The sequence below is a fragment of the Anser cygnoides genome, chromosome 4 (genome assembly GCF_040182565.1).
Source record: "Anser cygnoides isolate HZ-2024a breed goose chromosome 4, Taihu_goose_T2T_genome, whole genome shotgun sequence".
NCBI lineage: Eukaryota > Metazoa > Chordata > Aves > Anseriformes > Anatidae > Anser > Anser cygnoides.
This window is the reverse complement of record NC_089876.1, coordinates 39616876-39640469: the sequence shown is the minus strand read 5'-3', so window position 1 is coordinate 39640469 and position 23594 is coordinate 39616876. Positions and strand designations below refer to the sequence as shown.

At 33.5% G+C, this 23594-nt stretch overlaps 1 long non-coding RNA gene across 1 annotated transcript in view; it reads left to right on the top strand.

Moving 5' to 3' along the window:
• The first annotated feature begins 264 nt into the window (after positions 1-264).
• LOC106040955 (uncharacterized) overlaps positions 265-23594 on the top strand; it is a 44414-nt gene continuing 21084 nt past the window's right edge. Inside the window, exons 1-2 of the long non-coding RNA XR_001210159.3 lie at positions 265-1839; positions 7973-8027. This is a non-coding gene — a long non-coding RNA (uncharacterized lncRNA). The remainder of the gene's footprint in view (positions 1840-7972; positions 8028-23594) is intronic.

Genomic DNA, 23594 nt, shown 5'->3' with positions numbered 1-23594 from the left:
ACCACATCACAGGTTTTGAAAATGTCAGTGTATTTATTTAATATATTTATTTATTTATTTATTTAATTTAATAGTATTAAAAGTATTATAAAAGCATATAAAAGTATTTAATAGTTTTGTTTATTTTTCAAAAACAAGTTATGGGGAGCAAATAATAGCATTTTGTTGTGCAAACATTGGCATACTTTTATCAAAATTAAATTATTTAACGTAAAACTTCATAAGCTACAAACAGAAAATGATGTCTTTTAATATTAACGTTAATATTCCATTTGTTAAATGTTAAGTCTAAGCATCAGAAATTTGATTTGTTTTAGCAAAGCTCTCTGTAGCAAACATGTGCCAAGACACATAAATACAGAAATATTGGTTATGTTTTAAATATATATTTTGCTATTGTTTGAAAGGGAATAAACATCACTGTTTAGAAACGTGTAAGTTTGGTATTTATTACACTTTCGCCATTAAAATGCCTTTAAGAATCATTTCAGTTGAAAGAAAATAATTTCTAAGCTTTTCCATCTGGAAACAGCTTGCTTCATATGATCAAAAAGACATTTATATACTTTGATTAAATGGTCCTTTCAAAACAGCAACATGAGGAACCATTCAAGAACTGGAAACAAGGTAAGTTTTTCATATGAAAAGGTTCTTCAGGGGAGGAAATGAGATTTTAAAAAAATCATTTAGAAGACATGGAAGTATATATATTTGCCCTCTTGTTGCTAAATAAGAGCTGTAGATCTTTGTAGATCTTTGATAAAACTGATAAGAATCCAAATTTAAGGGATTACAATAAACTGTGTAATTAATAATAGGGAAAAAAATAGGGAAAAAAAAAGTGTTCAGAAATAAATGGACTGGTCTGTCTTAAAGAAATTGAAGTAAATATGAATAAGGTCTTAAATAAAGTTCCAAAAGGACAAATTTTGCCCTTGGAAGAATAAGGATGTATCCTGTGGAGCTCAGTGATGCATGCGAGGGCAAAATTTGACTTAATGTGCCTGAAACGTGAAAAAGAAAGTTTATGAAAAAAGGGCATTAACTTTGTTAACCTGCAAGGCTGTCACACTGCTTACCTTTTTACTTATGATGAGTGAGCTCTCGGAACAAAAACCTTTCCTGCTCTGTCCTACTTTTTTTTCAACTAGATTTTTTCATCCTAGTTCTGTTTAGGGATTAAGTTCAAAACAGTATACTGGATGAAATATGTATTTGAGATTGGAACTATTTGGAACTACCTCCGTAAGTAACAGAATCTTGTTCAACACTAGTTAGTCTGAGTATAAGCAGCTTATTTATAAAAGAAGTGGTGATTTTTCTGTTTGTTTACATCCGATGAGCCTACAATAATAAAAAGTCTAAAAACCAAAGGAAAAGATTACCTAAATTCTAAATTTATAATCTTAATCACCATATGGTTCATAAAAAAAGTGTGTACTTAGTGTGAAATGAGTAAATGTACAACAGGTAAGATACTTAGATTTTCCTATTATTGTTTATCAAATTTTGTTCCTTCTGAAAGAGTTCTGGTAGTAGAAAGTTCTAACGATTTAAGAAAACTAATAAAATCCTGAAAGTAGAAGAATAGAAATATAGACATCTTTGCTGTAAAGTAGCAGGAAGAATTTATACCTGATGGGTTTAATTCAACTTCAGAACTAGGGATTCAACGTTTTCTGATTCTGTGAAGCCTATATTCATAGAAACTTCAAAACTGTGGCTGCACAGACTTTTCAAGGGTGAGGACTGAGGAACCCTATTGTTCTTCCTCCTAAAGGGAATTCCAGGTTTCTAGAAGAAATTACATATACTTGGAAAAAGAGACACTACAAGATGGTGAGTAAAACTATATCCCAGTATTTATTTAATCTAAAGTTAACAGATGTTCTACTCTGACGTGTATTTTGTTACTTTATTTGCAAACATTTAGCTTCTTAGCACAAGGTATTCATATGTGTATATGTGTCTCTTATATTCTTAGCAATAAAAAAAGGCTAGAATAAGATCTGAATGAAAATGCAAAAATGAAAATGTATATATTGTTTTGCTCTGTTTCTGTTTTTGTTGTTGTTGTTTGTTTTCGTAAACAAACAAAACTATTATTTAGGGATGGAGAAGAGTTATAGACCTTTATATCAATGCAACATTAAGTTTGAGATGCAGAACCAGTAAGATTAGGAACATCGAAGTTAAGAACCCACAGATCCTACACCTGTCACCTTTAATGCATGTACTATGATATGGAATTTGATTATCGGTATCCTCTCTATCTCAGTTACCTGAACATTAACATAAGAGTGGTGAGACCTTACCAGACAGGGGCATCTCTATATGGTTTGGAGATATCCCAGTCTGCTGAAATTGGGAAAGCACTTTGCACAGCAGAGAGACCCAAGTCTGCTTGTCCATATTTCTTTTCAGTAGCACAGTTAAAATCAAAAGAATCAGAAGACAGGAAAAATAATCAGCTCTCAGAATCTGAATCAGCATTTCAAAATCTACAATGCCTATTATGTATACAACAAAATGCCAGAGTAGAGGCTGAATACATTGGTAGTCTTGTTTACAGTTTTTGAAGTGCTTGGTAAGGAAGGGAAAAAGGAGGAAATGGAAGAGGTAGAAAAATAGATTAGGAAAATGAAGGCTTCAAATGAAAATCATAGATATTTATGAAAAATCACAGGTACTTACAGAGTAAGAACATAAATTTTACTTATTTGATTTTTTTTTTTTTTAAGCTTTCGGGTAATCACGATAGCAGAGAACTTGTACTCTAAAGAAACTTTAAAGAGGGGTATTATAGATGGCATACCCCGTGGCAGGGGGTTGGAATTATATGATCTTTAAGGTCCTTTCCAACCCAAAACTATTCTTGATTCTGGAATAAGTACTCTAACATGTATCTTCCTATTCTGAAGCCAGTATTCCTATTCTGAAGCTACTGCTAGCCACTACGAACAAACTTCATGAACTTATTGTTCTTGTTTAAAAATAATGTGCAGTGCTTTAGTGTTAATTTTGAAAACACCAGCAAAACAAACAAACAAGAAGTCTAATCTTTCAAAATAAAAAAGGAAGAACATGAGAACATGCATTTAACATATTGCTACATATATAGAGGTTATTTATGAGTGAATCTTGTATCCCAGGTAATAATTCTTACTTTATTATTCTAGCAAAGTTCTGCCTCACTATTGGTATTCCTAAAGACATTTTTTTATGATATTAAAATACGCTGCACTGATCACTTTACAATTGTAGTAGTGTTGTATCATATCGTATCCATAGGATTTCGTACCAATGTCAGGGAAATTTGAACAAATTAACTTAATGCTGAGTAGTCTATAAATTTTACCTAGATAGTTTCAGCGTTGTAGCTTATCATCAAGATTTTTTATAAAGTATTTCATGTACTGCTTCGGTTTTAAGGTAGAATATGCAAATATGGTATTTCTTTGATATCTGTCTTCCTCACCTCCAGTCTGGAACTATTGTTGAGAAGATAAATCGTAGCACTCATTTACTTTCCTATTACAGTAACTAATATTTACTGTTCTCAGAAATATACCTTTGCTCCATATTAGGTGTTTAAGCCAGGAAAGCTTCCAAACAGTCCTTACATTTTTCACTCTCCTTGTTTAAGTGACTTGCAAGCAATTAGGTTGTGGTTATGTTATCAATGTGGAAGATCGGTTGAGACTTAGTGAAGTCAAATTTCATTTTTAAGTATCTGAAATATGCATGAGCATTCCAATGGTTCAATAGATCATGGATGTAGATTTAATAAAGTAAAATGATGACCACAAATAAAGGCATTCTATTTTATTGATAAAGCTGATGCAATAACTTTTGCTATACTGTACTTATTATCATTTTTATTTCTGTTGATATCATCTCTTCCTCTTAAAAATGCCAGATGAATTTCTTCTTTATTCTACTTAACATAACAAACCTAAAAAAGGCTTTATTGAAGACACAGTAAATGCAAACATTAAAAGTGACAAACAAACGATGATATTTAGATATAAAAGAAATAACAGTCATTTAGGTGAAATTGCATTTATAAAACAGTACCTTTATTTCTTTTTCTCCTTTTTAAATACTTCATGGTGTCATACTTTCTTTATGTTATGGCATGGCTACTTTTATTTAATGACTGTCATTTGCAACATCAAAATACATGTTATAAATTTGCATTCTCAGCACAAAATAATACAATTCCAGGATAACTCACTCCCAAAACAAATGAGAAATTTGAATAACAGTGAAATAAATATGAATTATGAGATTTAAGTTTCATAAAATATATATAAATGTGATTAGGCAAAACTAAAATATCAATATTGACAAACTATAAAGGATATTTTTATTTTTATTTTTTATTTTTTGCTATACGTAATATATAGCTGATAGTTTTATTGCTAGAAAATATCTAAACAACATTTTTTTTCCATAAAATTTAGGGAAAATATTTTCCACTTTCTCATATGATACTTCTTTACTATTGAGGTAGCAATTTGTGTTATGAAAACAACATCTTTTCCCAAAGGATAGCTTAAGTGAATGGTAATAGATTAACAGACCATTAAATTCTTGGTTAAAGACCAACACAAATTGGCATGACTAAAACATTCTACCACCTGTTCATATTTCTTTTTTTAAATGAGCATAATGGACTCAATCCAACTCCCAAAGGAAAAGTGTCCATATCAGAAATATCACCATAGCTGGCATTAATTGGCATGTCTTTTGGCAGTTCCAAGGAGAAGCTAAATGGCATTAAGACTGAACTATCCCGCCATCCAGAGAGAAGTTACCTTAAAGACGGTTTTCAGTAATATTTGCAGGAAGTCTGGTGTCTGCCTGTTGGTCTCATCTCTACCTTTGTCAATAGAATGAAAACAAGCCTTCTCCTTCCAGACATATGAGTCTAAAAGCATTCAGTATTACTGCACATGAAAAAAAAAAAAAAGCCACAAAATTTTCAGTCTTTTCAAACTAAACAGTAGCTGGAATGACTAGTCCAGAATTCTTCAGACTCTCCCAAATGGTTTCATAAACTTCTGTAGCTTTGCTATTACAACTACTGATTTCCATGGAAGTTTATTGGAGACTGAATGGATGAAAGCAGGTGCTACGCTATTTCACATAAATATAATGTCTTAGATATAATCTATGTTGCCTTTGCTGCAAAATATCTAAATTGGTAAGAACAGCAAAGATGTATGTCCATAAAAACAGCAAATGGCTGCTTGTTTAAAATGATGTCTGTGGAGAGTAAACTGAAGCCATAAAAGTAAACTATGAAAATAAGATAGCTGGGCAGCCACCATTCTGACACATAGATTAAAAATAAACTATTAGGACCAACATCAAACATTTAATAAGTGCACGAGAGAAGATATAGCTAGTTCCACAAAATAAATAAATAATAAATAATAAATAATAAAAAGGAAATGAAATAATCAACAGAAAAACTGGGGTTGTTTTTCTTAATATTTTCATTTCTTGAAAAATATAAGGACAATTTACCATTTTCTCATCATAGTATATATTCTTTCTATTCAGAAGTAGGAGAGCCTGTTCAGATGTAGGAGATAATATGAAACTATCCAGTTTTATAGATTTTCTTGTTGATTAGCATTTTATTAGCAGTCCCAACATATAAATCACAGAGTTATAAATTATGAGATTGGAGTAGTCGTGATCATCAAATTAGAGCTCCTGAATATCATTTACCGTAGGATTCCTCCATATGTTTTATGATTTAAGTAGATCTTTTAGAGGAAAAACAAAACAAAACATTTTTTGTTATGAATAATAATTAAAAAAAAAAACCAGCAGTGGAAACTCTAGCTCAGCCCTAGAGGAACAGTTTGAATGGGAAATTATTAGAGCTTTTATGATTAATTAAGTTTTGATTGGTGATGGGAAAAAAAAATGAATCTGAAGCAAAAATGTTGAGTTCAATCTTAGAACAAAACATATGGTGTTTCTCTGTCTATATTAAAGAAATGGAGGCTGAAAGCTGCCAGGCTTGTATAATCTGTATTTTAGTCCTTGGCTAGAAAATAACCCTGGGGGATGATTTCAGCCTTTTTATTACTGATCTTCTAACAGCCTGATCATATCAGGAGCTAGGAGGAAAGGATAAAGAAACTTTCTATTGATCTTTCCTTGCCCTTTAAAGTTGATCTTTCTTTCTGTCCCTAGGTTTGTTTCAATTCTGTTTTCATTTCTATCAATTGTGCAGTGTTGGGATTCTCTCTTGAGTCTTGATTACTTTTTCATAAGCATACACATGGCAGATGTGCATCATAACCAAAAGAAGACCAGTATGTCCCATCCTCACAGTCAGAAACGACAGGGATCAATCCCACTAAGACACGGCGTATTTATTTTTCCAAGCGCAAACTCTGAACCATTCCAGCTGAATGTCTCAGAAACATCTTGTCTTAACTGGTCTCATGGATATTAGTCCTCTGTAGTTTTCCTGTTTTTTGTTGTTGTTTGTTTTTAGAAAATGTACCTAACTACCAAATATCCAAATGAAATGACTTAAAACAGATACTCATAGAGTTGTCATCAGCTTCTCATTCACTAGTATTTTTATTATTATTATTTTAAAATGCTCAATATTCATTCTGATAAATTTAAAATGCATTCTGATATGAAAAAATAGAAATAATAATTTACGGGTTGTTTAGGAGACACTGCAGAAAAATGAAATCAAAGTGAAAAGAAAGCCAAAATCAAATAGAGTAAAAATAGACCAGAGAAAAATGCAGTAGGCAAATCAAATATAAAGCTAAAATTAAAAGTCTGAAAGGATGATGAAATACAAAACAGCCCCACACCCAGGCTGTATCCTGGAACCAGGACTGTGAGAGGACTGTGAGAGAATACTCAAGCTCCAGCTGTAGAAAACTGTTTGGGAGTTTTTACTCAGGACAGGGAGCCTGAAGGTATGTCCAGCCTTGATTAAAAAAATTAAATAACAGAAACATCCTTTTAACTCTCTTTGCTCTTTATCACTTACATTTTTTTTTTTCCTGAAATTACAGGAGGTTTGAGTTCAGAAATGTTTAATTAAACTAACTTCCTTTTTAGAGTCATTAGAATGCTACACATCACTGTATTAGCCAAACTATCTTCTCAGTTAAAAAAAAAAAAAGTCTGTATTCCAAGCAATTTCCAAGCAATAAGTATTTTTGTGCAGATGTACCCCAGTTTAACCCTCTTTTCTGGACTGGCTTCATGAAAGCATTTTGAGAGACATTTTGAGAAAAAGAAAACAGAGTATGTTATCAAGATTTACAAAATCAGACAGGTGGTAAATGCAAAACTGTTTTTCACCAAATTTCACAGAACTAAAACTAGAAGGCAATCACTGAAATTACTAGGTGATGTAATTAAATTAGACAAAAGATCGTATTTTTTCTCAGTAGGTAGAAAACTTCTGGTTGCAGGGCAAACACTATTAGTAGATTTAAAGCAGGGTTAGACATGGATGGAAGGTTCATAAACAGGTAACAGCAGGAGCAGGCAAGCATGTATATTTTATGTCCTTAATTCAATATGAATGTTGAGGAGTACAGGTGGAATGGATTGCATACAATGACCATGTCCTCCCTAAACTGCTTCTTTTCTCACTCTGTCTGTAAGGCACACCAGTGATCTTAACCTTTCTTCCAAAACAGCAGAAAATACAAATAATTTGTCTGTCAAATTATCTGGTTTTCAAACACAGCCAAAACTCAGAGGCAAATACTGCTGAGGTTTTACGGATTTAAACTGTACCAAAACAAAAAACAAACAAACAACCACCACACTTTTTTTTCTTTTTTCTCCATTTTCCCAGACATTACTGTAAATGACAGGAATAAGAAACAGGACTTATAAATAACTGTCTTAGGCTTTCAACTAACATGATAAAATATTTAACTAATTCAGTTTTCTTTTATTTTAGATTGCATGCAGTCTAGATTCTGCTCCTTGCTTCTGTCATCATCTGAATGTTGGAGGTAATTTATAACTAAATTTGTTTTGTTACTTATTTTAACATTTAAATTAGCATTAAAGTACCTGTTACAGATATATGAAATTCTCTGCCAATTGAAAACAGAATTACAGGGACAGTAATGCTACAAACCTCCTGACTCTGCCAGTGTCTACTTGTAAGGAAAAAAAAAAAAAAAAAAAAAAAGATCGATTCATTTGCTTTGTCTTTCTTTGCTTGCTTACTTGCTTGTTTGTTTTTTTGGTCTATCATCAATATATATGATGATCTGGATAGTTGATGTATCATTATGATAAGTCAAGTTTTGAACATTATAATCCTCTACAGTGATTTCTGGGGAAAATAATCACAAATGATAATGCTATTTGGTAATATCTTGTTTTCTCAGAACAAGTGCCTTATAGTGCAAAGTTAAATTTCTGAGAACTATCTGAGAATGGAAAGAAAGGATATACCTCCAACAGTATGTACTGATTGCTCCATTGTGATTGTCACTAAAAATACTTTTACAAATTGCTTTAAGATGAAAGAACATTTTTAGTGCATTTCAATTTTTAATTTCTAGTAGAAAATTGTGAATTTAGATTTTTAGTGTTTTTTTTTTTTTACAAGGGGGGAAATATATGCACTCTTTTAAATAGTTTGGTCAAGTTAATGTCATATACTGTCAAAAGTGTATTTGACTTGCATATTCGTTTTTATATGACTTTGATTATAATACAACTATTGGCATTATTTGCTAAAATCTTTTTTTCCATAGACAAGGCTTAATAATTCTTAAAGGCAGAAGAACAAATGAGCTAGACCCATAAACTTTATCTTGGATTTAATGTTTCAGTCTTTAGGCAAGTTGTCCAGAAGGGGCCTCAGACTGTTGCTTCCTTGCATGTTTTATCTTCTGGCTACCTCATGGATTTATTGCTGTTTGTGCTACTTCAGCTGTAACCTGGACAATGCTGTCACTTGTGACTCAATAAATCAGTACAGAAAAACAGCAGACCTGTAAGGAAGAGTTCAGATGTAAAAAGAAGTGAAACAAATAGGATGGAAAATAATGATTTAATGTTTGCCCACCATATTTCTCTATAGATTTAAACAGAGTGTATTACAATGGGTGACAATATAGGAATAGTTTAAATATATTTTTGAGGTAACAGTTAGAATTTTCAGTTAGTGCTATCACAGTGAAAATACTGTGTTGTTGCCTGACATCTTTTCAATATTATTTTCTAAATTTGTATAAAGCCTCCTTATTTAAATGCTTATTATTTTTTTTATTATTCCAATAAAGTCTCAAGTAGAGCATGAATTTTAGAAGATTGCTGTCACCTTAAAAAGTTGGAAATAAACTCAGTATATTGTTGCTTAATTTGATTTTTTTATCCTAATGTTTACATTAGCATAATAGTAAAGAGAATGCTAACTGTACAGATTCTGCTAACTGTGCATTCTGCTAACATTCTGCTAACTGTACAGATTTTTCTCTGCTTGTTTTAGACTTTTAGAAAAACAGTATGATTTCTGCTAAGTCTTGTTAAGTGGAAAAAAGACTATTGATTAAGCTTGCCTTTTTGCTAGGGTGAATATTTGTCACATGCTGTGCTTCAGCACAGAAAATGTTGAGTAATTCTGCTTGCCAGGAGTACAAGGTCTCAGCGAACAAGTCACATCACTACATCTTGAGGTTCATTAACAACAGATGATTTGTAAAAGAACCCAAAAATTAGTTTTCTCTCACTTTTTTTTTCCCCCCGATCTGCTAGTTTTTATTATCTGAAACTACACTACTTCAGTTTTCATCGACTAAGTGGCATTTATAACTATAGCCAAACCAGGTAACTGGATTTTCCAGGTTTTCTAATCATGGATTTAGAACTAGCTCATAGTTTTTATTTCTATGTTGCTGACAACTCTGTCTCTCCTAAATGTAATGGCAAAATATATGAGACTCAAGAGAAATGCAAGCCATAGACTTGATACACAGAAAACCACAAGAAAAAAAAAAAAGGCCACAAAAAAAAAAAAGGCCATAAAACCCCTAAACCAGTTATTAAATTCATTAATACCAGTTATTAATTCATTCTGAATCCAGTTTGAAATGTGTATGACTTGTTGGAGGTAGGAGGGGAACAAGAACTTTTATGGATTTCATTCAGCACTTTGAAAATGTCCTTAAAACATTGTCAGTCATAGAATATGCTAAAATATTATATTTATGAGTATATGTAGAGTACGGTAGGACATTTTCTGTGAATCCATATTATATTCATATACAATTAGATATGTATGTAGTGGTTTTCTAAGAGGCAGAGAAAGCCAGTCTTGGGGAGCAGTTAGGTTTTTGGTTTTTTTTTTTCGGTTTTTCTCTAACCTGCTGACAGCAGAGGATGTGATTAAAACCTTGCTTTACTAATGTCACCTATTGGAAAATACCTAATTTACTTTATTTTGTGTCATAAATTGTGACAGATTCTAGTGTGGATTCAGTCATGCACAGATGACCTCATTTATTTCTTATCTGCAGCCATGAAATTCTGAGATACTACTGAGGCATCACAATTGAGACTGGAATAGCCCCAGATTTTATGTTCCAGTCCTTTGGACATAGTGAAGTCAGCTGAGGGATACTGTAGTTGTCACAGTGAAAGATGTGTTGTATCACAGATCCATGTGACTCACTTCTTCAGTGCTTAGGCTGTGTGGATTTATACTCTCAAATCAACCTGGGGGTTTGAGAATCTCTGGGGTTTGATAGTAGCCATACCTGCTCTTTGAAATTTGTACTAAAAACGTGGCTACCACACACTTGCTGGCGACAATCTGTGTTTATCAAAAATCTTTATTGAAGATGAAGAGGAAAAGAAATATCAGGCAAGTAACACTGGTGTCATGCACTACATTTATTAGTATATATACTACATGCTTGTAGCGTTAGAGCTGCTGCCCCGACTTCTGGGGGATTCAGAAAAGTGCTCGAAAACAGAACATTACTTCCGTACATTTCCTCTTGCATCTATGCAAATAACACTTGTGTTAGAGAGATTCCCGCTTTTCTCTCACTGAACAGTTAACTAATAAATCATTTTGTCACATCAAAAGTTGGCAGACTGCAACTATATTTTCTGCATATGGAGAATAAAATGTAAATCTAACCATGATTATGGACCAAATGACCTCCAGAGGTCCCTTCCAACCTCAACCATTCTGTGATCCACAGATTTAGTGGTATAGAGTATTTTATTACCTGAAGTGAAGGTGTCTGTTTTAAAGTGATTCTTTCACCCCTTAAATTTTCAGTAAACTCTGCTCTCACATTGTTTGTACTGATCTTCTGTGGCTTTATAGAGAAGGAAGGATGCTGCAGATTCCCTGTTGTATGTGCATCACTTGAGGCATGCTGTCATTGCATTATTCCAATATTATTGTCTTGTATTTGTTATTTATGTTGATATTTTGACCAGAACATTTATATTTGTATGCTAGGTGTACATCTAAAAGGCATTAGGTTATAGACATTGCTGAAACAATATGTTCTTTGTGATTCTTTTAGAGGAGTTACTGACTACTACAATTAGCTTTAGAATAAAGAGAGTTCGAAAATTTTTGGAAAGCATGGACCATGTCTAATTTTGCAAATCCTCCTTTGGTATCACAAGCTACATGTGTCTAGCAAACCATTAAGTTTGAAAAGTTGCCTAAGACAGTAGACAAGAGAGGGGGAGGGAGAAAGGGAGTGAAATGGGTACTTTGGGTAATGGATTAGAGAGGCAGTGTTTCTAGAATTGACTAGAAATCTCTATTAAGTTTAACATGTTGATCCTTGCATCTGTGGTAAAAAGTTTAATATTGAGCGCAACTAGTAGGAGTCTAACCTTCAAACATCAAATGTCGTGAGGTCTTCCTACCTAGCAACAGAGCAATGATTGTCAAAGGTGGGATAGGTCATGAAGTTAATTTAAACCCTTCTTCAGGCACAGCACAACACACTACAGATATTAGATATATTTCTTAGAGACTAGACAGCAACTTGTAATTGGATTATAATCGGGGGCAGAGGAGAAATTAAAAAAAAAATAAAAATCTGAAACCATAGCACCTGGGAGCCTTCATATAAATGCAAGATGATGAGGGCAAGACAGCTGAAGCCTGTGTGAATGAAGGACAGCAGTAAAGTGGTCAAAATATGATACAGGTGCTATCATGTCTTGACAGTGAGCTGCAGGATGAGGGTGAGGTTTAATCCTACTGGTGGTTACGTTACTTGGCTGCTGTACATTATCCACCTTGTTGTTTGTCACAAGGACCTGAAAATCACAACTTGATGTTTCCGTAGTAAAGATGCAAAACAAGTATCAAAAGGGTGGAGGAACTGAAGAGGTATTAATTTTTACTGATTGTCAGGTATGTGGTTGATGTTCTTTGGGGTGATAGTTTTGTTTTCTTGTAAGTTTTCATGCTGTTTGGGTTTGTCACCTCTCTCCTTCCCTGCTACCTTTTGGGGAGAAAAAACTTAGACTCTGTTTGCAGGCAGATGTTACTTGCTCCTTGTTCAGACTTCTGAACTGGGGAGAAAGATGTATGAGGTTCAAGGCAGTGTCATTTAAAAGGTGCAGCTCTTAACAAGAAGAGAAAAATCATGTAATTACTTTTCTGTGCTTTCATCCTTCTGTTCATAATACTCCTGTATAGACAGCCCATGATGAGTATGTATTCATTTACATTCTTCCTACAGTTCTTTCTATATATCTATGTATTCTTTTGGAGAAAGATAATAAGAACAAATAAAGTAGGTGAAATTATTTAGGCAAATTAATATTTGGAAGACTATTTTGTAGTTATTGAGAGTTCTGCAAAGTTCTTTCCTATCCCTTACTTCTATGACTGTTGTCTTCTTTTGTTTGTTTGCTTTGTTCCATGAAGACGTTTTAAGCTATCATTCCAGTTAATTTTAAATTACTTATTGGAATGTACCTGGAATAGAGAATGCAGTTGTGGACAATAATCATCCTGAAATGCCATGAATTACTGCATGCTACCACAGCTGGTAAAATAAATAGAATCAGTGTATCAGGATGAGAGAAAATGTTTTAGAAAGGTGCTTCTTCTAGGATTAATGACTTGGCTACAACATCAAAGATAATGAAAAACAAACAAACCTGTGGTTGTGTCAGGAATATGCTATAAACAAAAGACTTGGTATTTAGCTGCTTATTTGATTCCCTGTCTTTACACTCCCCACTTCCCGTTTGTATGTTAACAGTGCTGAAAACTGTATCACCTCAGAGCAGTGTTAGGTAAGGTGGTTTGACCAAGTGAATTGTTACTTCTATTTAATTAATAGTTACTGACCAGAACGATAACTATGGGATTAGGATAAAAATGGCTTGCATGCTCTTGTGTCTGTGAGGTTAGTGATATGTGCCTCTTGTAATCATGTCTTCAAATCATGTTTTACTGGAAAACACAAAGTACGTTTTAATTCTTCCTGTACCATACACTGAATAAGGTGTTTTTTTCCTACATTTTCCCTTCTACTTTTAACCTGATTTTGACTTCTAAACATTTTTCTGTATTTATTCATTTCCTTTTAAATAGGTTAGGAGGGGGACAGGGATATGGTAGAGAAGTGAGGGGACATGTATCATATAACTATATTCTCTCATTAACGGCTACCTAAAGATGTGCCTTACCTGAAGGCTAATTAATTGTCAGTGGACAAGTCTTCACTATTGTGGAATATGTCAAAAGCATGATATGAAGAATTGAATTGCTTTGTTTATGCAGTAAATATTTCTGTGAATGTACTTTAATTACGAGTTGCATAGGGAAAGAAAAATAATCACTTTCTTGTGAAATTCTGTATTTCTTTTGAAGATATTCATGCTGATTCATCTTGTGGGCAAGCTGTGAGTTGATTTGTTCACACATCTCATGGGTGTTTATGTGAATGCACTGTATTTGCAGATTTGAAACATAAATAGAAATTTGTGTAATTTATTCAGAAAGCAGTCGTTTAATAAACTTACTCTAAATTGTTCTCATGTCACTCCAGAAACAACATGTATTCTGAGGATAGCAATAATTCCCCACACACACATGCACACCTTGTAAATGAGTCTATCTCTTGGCTACTGCTAACTTATTTTGGTTGCTTGTAAACCCTCAATTCAATCCTGAGAAGCAAAAGGCCTTTAGTTCAACTAGACTATGCCTAGAACAAAAGTATTTCAAAAAAATGTGTAAATGAATAAACCAGAAAGAAGGTTTTTTTTTTTTTTTTTTCCTTTTTCTCTCTGCAAGGTCAACTGCTTAATCATCTTCCAGAGGTTATACGAACTCATTAGTGCCCAGTGGGCCTGCCTCTCATTGCCCTCAACCTTACGTAGTCACTTAGTTGTACAACATAAGTAAAAAGAGACATAAAATTATATCAAATCAGAATGTTCTTATTTCACACCAATTCTATAACAGCATAAATGACTATTTAAATTACAGGAGAAGGTGAGTTTTTTTTTTTTTTTTCATCATGATAAGCAAGTACAGCCTCAGTATAAATTCAGCAGCTCCTTTCCTTTTTTTTGTGTGTTTTGTTTCTTTGTATAGGACTGCATTTTATGGAAGAAACACTAACATGAAGTGTTAAATTCTGCACAGGTCTGGTTGAGTCATGCTGACAGGTGACAGTATAAAAGTGTAAAAATGGAAGGTGTTTCTCTTCATGCAGAAGAGGGAGTTGGTAGTAGAGTACAGCAAAAAAAATGAAAAAAAGCACTCATGGTGCTTTGTTAAATCTCATTTTGGGACAGACTTTAGCTAATGTCTTAAGTGTAGTCAGTGTTAAACTTTTTTGTAATGTAAACAAGGCCTTTTCACAGGGAAATTACTATATGACTGAACTCTACAAACCACCCTTCTGATGAATTAACTTCTCAAAGCCAAATTCTTTTAATATGCAGTTCCTTATCATTTTGTCATTGCAACCTACATAGAAGGTATTCTAAATATTTTTAGTATCTTAATTCCATCAATATTTTCCATAAAACTAGCTACTTCTCATACAAGTTAATCAGTTCTGATCTTGTTTTCTCTTAAATGTCCTAGGGCAATGAACATGTTTCTCTGCAGCTAGAAGGAACTGAGAGGAAAGTGTTAAGTGTGCTCATCTTTCACCAATTTCTTCCGCTCCATCCTTTTTTATTTTTTCTTTTTAGCATCCAAATCATAAATCTGTTCTGCTCATTCTCTAATGTAACTTGTAATCTTGATATGTAGGTGAGGTGAAAAGCACGTTGCAAATCAGTTGTCAGATGAAGTGAAGTGGGAAGGCAGATCCCAAAATGCACTCAGGTCCTTGACCTGCTTTGATTGACACAGATACGCATGACTGATGCTGTGGCAGGCTCAGCAAGCCATGAAGTAGTTTTATTTAACTAGGGAATTGTCTATGTCTCAGAGTGTTACTTACGTGGTGTGTGTCTATGAATAAATATTTTTAAGTTTCTATGTAAATGGTGCCTTCACAGCTGAACTGAGACTTTTGCTAAATTGCAGATCCGTGTGTGTTGAACACTGAAATATTGAATGTGGGGGTATCCTTAATATGTGAAGAGGTGGTAGCAATTCACTTCTTTAACACTCAAACTGACTAAACTCAGCGCTCATAAAAACAAACAAAAACTCTACTGTTCATTAGACTGTAGACAATTACTGAAGTACTGAATGGACATAGTTTGAGCAGCTCTTGTCTGTGTTAGGAAACAGTGGATTTATCCCAGCAGTGTGTCCTGTAGCATTAGCCTGCTAATCCCAAAAATCCCTTTCCTCTTGTACACACCGCATGATGGTATTTCAGGCTTATCCTGTACCATTAAGGTGATTAGGATACATGCTATTGAAAACTGTTGTTCAGAGTTTGCAATAAACCTAGAGCGAAGTGGCAGGAATAAAGCAGTGAAATAGAGGGAAGAAAACCAAGCCATTTGCTAATACAGCATTTCAAATATAGCAGATGAGTTCTTGAAACATTTAAGCATTTTGAGACAGCTGCAACACCTCAGCTATTAAATACTGCTCCCTTACTGAAACATGCTAAGTGAGTGAGAACTATTAACAAAGGACTTGCAAGCTTTTTAAAATGATATTTTACTTTTTATAGGATGTCGAAACAGGTCACGTTTAGTTATTAGCTTTTGTGTTAGGGTAAGTTTTCGAGTTTTCTTTTTCTTTTTTTTTCTTTTTTCTTTTTGTTTTTAAGCTATCCCTTAGCTACATTGTACATTAAACTAAAGTGCTGTTTTATTTGAACAAATACTTTCTCAGCTTAATCCTTTCTCCTGTTCTGTGTGTATGTATGCAATATACTTAAGCAGTTAATCGTTTACTGCCTAGTATTATATTTTAATCATGTTTTCAAGCATGACCATTTGAAATTCCTTCATACTGTATATGAGGTAAAGAATCTATGATATTTGGGGGGAAAAAATGTAGGTAAGGATACACTTCTGACAAAGCTGTCGTTCCATACCTTTGCTAATGTTTTTCACCAGGATCTTAATAAATCTATTCCTCCAGTCATCACATAAATAAAAGATTTCTGAACGATGCCTGTGAGTAGTGCCCTCATAGTAGGTATTTCCTGTAATTGTAGCTCCAAATTCTGTACTCCCACCAATATCTGTGCTGGGTGGGTGTGTTGCTGTGATACCTTTGTCTGCTTCACTCCCTGCTTGTGTCTCCTTTTGTACCTCTTCTCAGACTTTTTTTTTTTTTCCTTACATTGTCTGCAGTCTCTCTGCCTTTTGCACCTCATCCAATTCAGTTACGTTTTCTGAACATCTTGTGCTGTCTCCAAAGCTTGCTTGGATTTTTCTTGAACTTCTTACCTTGCTTCTGCCTTGCAGACCTGCCGGTGCTCTGCTCACGTATCACTTTATAATCTCAGTATTGAGCATCTTTTGGAAGGTGCAATGCTGTCTAAAGATAGTCTTCACCAGCCAATCTATCAGGCTGAGGAGTAAAGATGGCTTAGTAAAAGCTATGACCTTTATAATGATAAATGCGTTGTCCTATTCATCACAATAAAAATAAAGTATTGCCCTGGCTTGCTGATAGGGCAGTGTATGTACTGTGAAGAGCAATATTGTTCTATGTATGCCATTTCTATGTATTCAGGGCTTTTATTTAATAACTAACTGAAAATAAACACAAGCATGGAGGCTGAATACGACAGATTCATGCAGTTTCAAAGATATAATTAGAACACCATAGACAGGAAATTTATTACTATTAAAATCAGTTTAGAAACTGCTTTTCTGTACTAAAGTGCTAATTTGTATTTTTATGGCTTGATTAATATACCGTGATGAAATCCTAAAGCTGAAAAGCATTAATTGTCACAGAACTAAGACTAAAGCTTAATATTTTAATTTTAATGTGTTCAGGGCAGTTTAGTGCTGTTGAGTTCTCCATATTTCTGTGTGTTTTAAGCAGCCAAAGGATTCTTTGAAATTAAGAAAGACTAATTGCTTTAAATGTAAACAAATCTAATGAGTAGGGTGTGGACTGTGGTTTAGAATATCAGAGTTCAATTTCTGCCACCTTTTTACTGTCCTCTAAGTTGTTCTATGTAAATTTCTAACCTTTGTTTTCTTCGACTTTTCTACAGTTTGAGTGGGCTCTGTAGTTGATGTACTTTCCAATATGTTTTCAGGACTCCACACTGCTGTGGTGATCTTAGCATCTTTTAGGAATATGGAGAAAATAATGTACGAATGCAGATATGTTCACATGATAGTGGTATTAGTTCCCTATGTACTTGTAATTTGTCTCTCCTCCTCCACCCCCAAGCCATTTTTCCTTAAAGACTATACTAGACAGTTTCAATGTCTTGCAACCATCATGATTTTTAAAGAAAGAGGGAAATATTATAAATAAAATTTATTTTTGACAGTGAAATTCAAAACTTCCTTTAAGGTTTGTTTAAAAAAAAAAAAAAAGCTAAAAACACAAAATTGAATGTCTACCACAACATGTTCCTGTTTGTGACCACAACTGACCATTTCATGCAACTGAAAGCCTAACTTTCCAGTACAACTTAATATCTTGAAAGAAACAGAGAAATCGAATTTGGAGCCTGCAATGCATTTGTGTATGAAATGTACACACTTCTTTCTGTGATAACTAAAGACAGAGGTGTTTCATAGTAAAGAAGACAATGTACTTGGTGATTCTTTCATAATTCTTTTATGGCCTGATATCTTATTGACTTTATAGTAGAGGTAAAAGATCATAATGTTCTGATTTTCAAAACTTAGTCACTCAGCTGATTATCTCCCTTTCAAACCACAACTTTAAAAAAAAATAAACAAACAAAAAAACACATAACAGAAAAACACACAGCACAGGATCATAAGGAAAAAATAATGTTTCTAGTACATTTTAGGAAAAGTTTTTTTTTGTTTTTTTGTTTTTTAAAGCATGCAGTGGTGAGGGTTCTTTTTTTCCTTTTTGCTTTCTTTCTCCCAGCATACACAGTATGCAAAGTTATCAGCTTCCACAAGGAATTCTTTGACCTCGTTCACCTTTGCTCATTTTCAAGTCAACAAAACTTGTCTAGTAAAATCTGATATTTCATAAGAGTAAATGCTATTTTCTCTCAGTTCATAGTTTCATCTTCCTCCCCAAACCATGATATTTTCAAAAATAAAAAATGGTAAACTATAAGATTTTTTAATTTATTTTTCCTTTTAATAGTATTAATATTTGCATAAACAACTGCATTGTTTTTGAATGGTGAAATATTATGGTTATTGGTTAATTGTGGGGGTGTGTCTTTGGTTTTTGGAGGGAGGAGAGTCTGGCATTTTTATTTTTTTACCAAAGGAAAAACATTTTAAACATGTTACTGTTTTGAGAAGTCTTTATTTGACTTTAAATTTCTGAACAAGAGCCTCTAGAAAGACCAATTTGTCTTTTCCTTTTAATAAATCAGACTTTGCAGGCTGGGTTTACTCTTAAAAGTGTGGAAGTATTTAATGTTCATTTAAAATTTGCTTCAGGCAGCTTCTGTGAGTTTATCTGCTCGTGTAAAGAACAGCAGAGCATTTGAAATAAGCAGCGTTGCTGTAGTGTGTGTGATACAGAAAGATTTCAGCTATATATATCTTCATTTTCCCCTGGGGCTTCTATCAGATAAGTAATGTTTGGGATAAAGCTAGGTGGAAGAATAATAAAAACTGAAAAATTATTGTTTACCTTTTTGATCAAAACCAATTATATTTTGTTCCTTAAAGGTTTAATTAGCTCTGATTTTCTTTGAAATTAAAAACAAATTGTTCTGTGGTAATAACCTCCAGACAGTGAGTGACTTGATGGAATGTGTTAACTCTGTTCTTATAGATATTAAGGGATATTTTACAACTGAATTATACTAAAGCATTTCCCCTCTCTAATATCTTGAAATTTTACTAGAAAAAGTGTAGTCAGGTTAATAACAAATATTTCAATTGCATACCAGTCTCTCATTAGTACAGATGGGTTCCAAATTATGAAAATAGCCCACTAAGAGGGTTTATATGGAGATATTATCACTTTGATGAGGGCTGAGCAGAATAGAGCTGCAGGCATAAACACTCAATTACCTGAGCAGACTTTGTCCACCATTATTTTCAATTTGAGCCAGAAACCTTGTCTTTGATAACTAATAACCCATCACCCAGTGTCTTTAGTTGTACTTACCTAAGGGGAGAAATCAAACCTCATCTGAGAAGTTAAAGAAAATATACACTTTTTTTTTTTTTAATTCTTTCCGATTCATATATAATCCAGGCAGATTTTCTCACTCTGCAAGGATTTCATTGCTGCGAAACTTTTGACCAAATTTTTCAGGCTGATGGAGTTTTGGCAAAGGTTTAGAGTGCCATTAAAATCTGTATCCATTAAAATTAAGACTACTTTCTCTTCTTGCACAGAAAGTGAATGCAAAGTTGGTAATAAAAGTACCTTCTAAAAAGAAGATTGGTCATGTCAAAAATGGATGCTTTAATCTGACTGCCTTTGAGCTCATTAGGGTTTATCAATTTTGAATATATTGGAAGCTAAGGAAAAAAATCATTTTAAATAATGTCTAACACTGTGTAAAAATGTTAGCAAAGATGAGTCCATATGAAAGTTACATATGCTGGAAACGAACAAAAAATGGTTTAAGGTTAGAAAATTATTTGAAGGAAAAGATTAACTGTTAAGGCTTTTGGGGGTTAAAATTAATTTATCTAATTTCCCATGATTAAAACCTGATACCTATATCATGCTTCATCATAGGTGTAATGCTAGAGCTAGATAGAAAAGGAAAGATCTCTAATTATTCCTTATTTCTTCATGTTGTATTTCACTTTTTGTTTTGACTCATACCATGTACTCAATATTAATATTTACAAAATGTAATGGTACATGAGTGTAGATTCCAGGATATCCATTACCAATAAATAAAAATATATCAAGATGTATAAGGTTTGGTTTGGTAGGTATACTCTAAGTTGTCAATAAACAACTGCCTGTTAGGTAGATTTCAGACTAACCAATATTAATATCCAGGCTGTAGAAAGGACCATGTGGCTGCAGACTGCTGGAGGTAATGGTGATGAGTGCTGCTGATAAGACTGGCTAAGAACTGGAGGGTACTAAGTATCTTAACTTAAACAGCTGGGTTTTGGTTAGCAAGATCTAATCATACCATGCAGAGTGTTTCTCAAGTGAATGTGTTACAGCACACAAATCTTTCCCCACCCAAGTTCCCGCTTTATCTATTGGGGCAACACATTTCTCAAGTATGTTGGATTTTACTGGTGATGAGGGAAAATACTGCAATGAATTTATTAAATTAGTCGTTCATACTCCCCACCCCACCCATTTTATCCCTTGTTTTCATTTAATCACTCTATGCTCTGCTTCTTGTTCAAACTGAAATATCAGTACTGGGAGGAATTACCTGCAACATCTTCCAAGTGAAAGCACTTGGACTAGCCGGTCTATTGCATGCTGCTAATAAGAAACAGAAAATACCTTCTCTGCACAAATGGTTTAAGGATGTCATTCTCCTATTGCAAGTTCAGAAATGTTAACAATTGAAAGCTATTATTAGATTGTTGTACATTGTTTCTAAGAGGAAAAGTTTGCTGGGGCTTGGCATGTTTCATCTCACTTAGAAACGTTTAGGGTAGGTGAAAATAGGAAAAAAGAAAAAAGCATCTCTTGTGTTACTCGTGCTGATAACTTTGGTCTGGAGACCTTGATGAGGTGTTTATGCTGCTAATGTCTATGCTTAAGCAAGATGCATCCTGTTTCTGAGATCTCAGACTAAGAAGAAGGGACATAATTGGGATTGTCCTTGCTGCTATAACTTTTTTTGGTGGACCACAAACAAAAAACCAAGGCCTCGTTGGGCTGTACATCTTCTGTATTATAGAAGGTAAAAAAATAAAAAAATAAAAAAATAAAAAAAATCCAGAGTATAGTATGTTGAATTTAGGATTCTGTTGGATGCAACTGCCCTTAAAAATTGTTGTTCATTCTATGTTTGTGCCCACCTTGTGAGTAACTCAGTCTTTATCCAAGATGGCTTAAGAATGTTCCATTAAAAGAGCAATTAGATCAAAGTATTTGAAGGGACTCTGTGAAGTAGATTTTCTCTCTCTCTCTCTCTTTTTTTTTTTTTTTTAAACCTAAGTCTGCATTACAAGGGGTGTCAAGTTCCAAGAGGTTGTTGTTTATTCACAGTGGAATATATATCAATCATAATTCACCTGTGGGAGCTGAGCTGTAGCCGTGACATGGTATGGAAAGTGACTGTGGAGTGGGAAGGAGGAAGTCTGAGATAGAGGCCATGCAAGTGACTTCTTTGACATACATAGGTCTGTGACAAATGTGATGACAAAGCATACAGTTCACATTCCAAAAAGGCTTGGAAATAATCTGTAATACACTTCATTTTTTTCTCTGGGAAGCTACTTCATACTGTGTTTTATTTATTTATGATGATGCTAATTAATATTTATACATAGCATGGGTAAAACAAAGATTGTTTTTTGAATACTCAGTAATAAAGTTGAACAGAATCGATCCAATATATAGAAAATCTTTTATTTCTGGCATGGCTGCTATCTTCAAATGCCATATACATGTATGACCTGGATAAAAATAGTAAGTGTATATATAGTTTTTATTATGTAAGTCCTTTCAGCGTCTTCCAGAGATAAACATTTGTCACATTTTGAAGAGGTTTTCATTGACAAAGGCTTCAATCATGCAGAAAGCTGTTTTCAGATTTCCATAAAACAAAGCAGACACCATTTACATGATAAATTGCTCCCAGACAAGAATCTTAGCTGACTACCCAAGTGCTTGATTCTGTTATCACTGATTTGTCCTTCAGTTTTCAGCAGAATGAAAATGAAGGACTTGCAACTAATTGTGCCAGGAAAACAGAGCTAATTTGCTCATACTGCCAAAAAAATAAATGGATTGTAAGTCATTAGAGTTGAGCGTAAATCATATCCTATACAACAACAAAGCATTATTAATGGCTATACTGTCCTACAAAGAGCCCGAGGGTGATACTTTAGTAGTAAAATTACATCTTGAAAGGTCAAAGACTTTTTTTTTCTTTAAACCATGAGGGCATGTGCTTCTAGAGGTATCTGAAAATTATGTCTTCGAACAAAAGCTATGAATATATACTGTTTTTAATCAGTACCAATCAAAAGGAGGAAATAAAGTCTAGTTATATAAAAGTGTTTTGGAGGTCCTGTTTTTATGAAATTTTATGATGAAGATATCAGGAACTAGATAATTTTAAAAACTTTAACTCATTAAAAAGCAAAGCATGAAACTAATTGATACTTTAACTAGTATAATGGTGAAATACTAGTCTATTTTATGTACATCTTTATCTATTCCTAGCCAGACTGACAGTTCAGAATATAACAGTTGTTGAGTAAGCAGGAGAAAATCTGACCTTCACTGAGAACTCAAGCATACACTTCTTAGAGACACTCTTTTTTCTTCAAAACTGTTTTGGAATAAAATTAAAGGTACTTTGACACTGACATAGACACATCTAGCTATTTTGGTGCATTTAAATATTTTTTTCTGTAAGCAAGTATTATGCATAATGTTAGCTGTGCCTTCTGTTTTATGATTGTCTGCTCTCATGCTTTACTCTCACACCTTTTTATTGTTTCAAGAGTTTTAAAAATGTTTGGAATAACTTTGCCATTTCCTATATTCTTCATTATTATATTTTCTGTTTTTTTTTCTCTTTTTTCTTCTCCTCAATTTCTGTTGTTATAAGCGTGATTTTGTTTAAGAAATAACATTAAGACAATAGATGGAGCAGTACTATTAACTTCCATGTGATCAGTGTAACTTTTGTCTGTATAGTTTTGTATACTTAGACTTGGATTCTATTGCTAACCAGAAAACCCTGAAAGATGGTTATGTTATGTTCTCATTTAAAAAATAATAATTAAAAAATAAAGGTAAAAGATGAATAATATAGAACAAGGAAGGAGAACTA